General features: G+C 36.8%; 1 non-coding gene across 1 annotated transcript; it reads left to right on the top strand.

Annotated features, from left to right (window-relative positions):
- The first annotated feature begins 278 nt into the window (after window positions 1-278).
- LOC122432664 lies at window positions 279-385 on the top strand. The gene has a single exon (XR_006266928.1). It is a non-coding gene; the product is annotated as a U6 spliceosomal RNA (small nuclear RNA).
- Window positions 386-657: the final 272 nt, after the last annotated feature.

Here is a 657-nt window from a genome sequence, read left to right as displayed (position 1 = left end):
TCCTGCCATCAATCTTTCCCAGCATCAAGGTCTTTTCAAATGAGTCAGCTCTTTGCATCAGATGGCCAAACTATTGGAGTTTCAGCTTCAGCATCAGTCCTTCCAATGAATATTCAGGACTTATTTCCTTTAGGATGGGCTGGTTGGATCTTCTTGCAGTCCATGGGACTCTCAAGAGTCTTCTCCAGCACCACAGTTCAAAAGCATCAAGAATTGATGGTTAAGTACAGCATAGAAAAAACCTGGCTGAGGAAGTGCTATTTAAAATGTATCAGAGGATGCTCACTTTGCCAGCACATATAATAAAATTGGAATGATACAGAAAGGATTAGCCTGGCTCCTGCATAAGAATAACACACAAATTTGTGAAGCATTTCACATTTTTGACATATGTACCCCAGTGTTCATTGCAGTACTGTTTACAATAACCAGGACATGGAAACAATGTAGATATCCATGGACAGAGGAATGGATAAAGAAGATGTGGTGTGTGTGTATATATACACACACATATACATACAATGGAATATTACTCAGCCATAAAAAGAAACACATTTGATTCAGTTCTAATGAGATGGATGAAACTTGAGCCTGTTACACAGAGTGAAATAAATCAGAAATAGAAAAAAAATATCATCTATTAATACATATATATTA

Source organism: Cervus canadensis, chromosome 31 (assembly GCF_019320065.1).
Source record: "Cervus canadensis isolate Bull #8, Minnesota chromosome 31, ASM1932006v1, whole genome shotgun sequence".
Lineage (NCBI taxonomy): Eukaryota > Metazoa > Chordata > Mammalia > Artiodactyla > Cervidae > Cervus > Cervus canadensis.
Note: the sequence above shows the minus strand (reverse complement) of the source record. Positions and strands in the feature narration are given on the sequence as shown.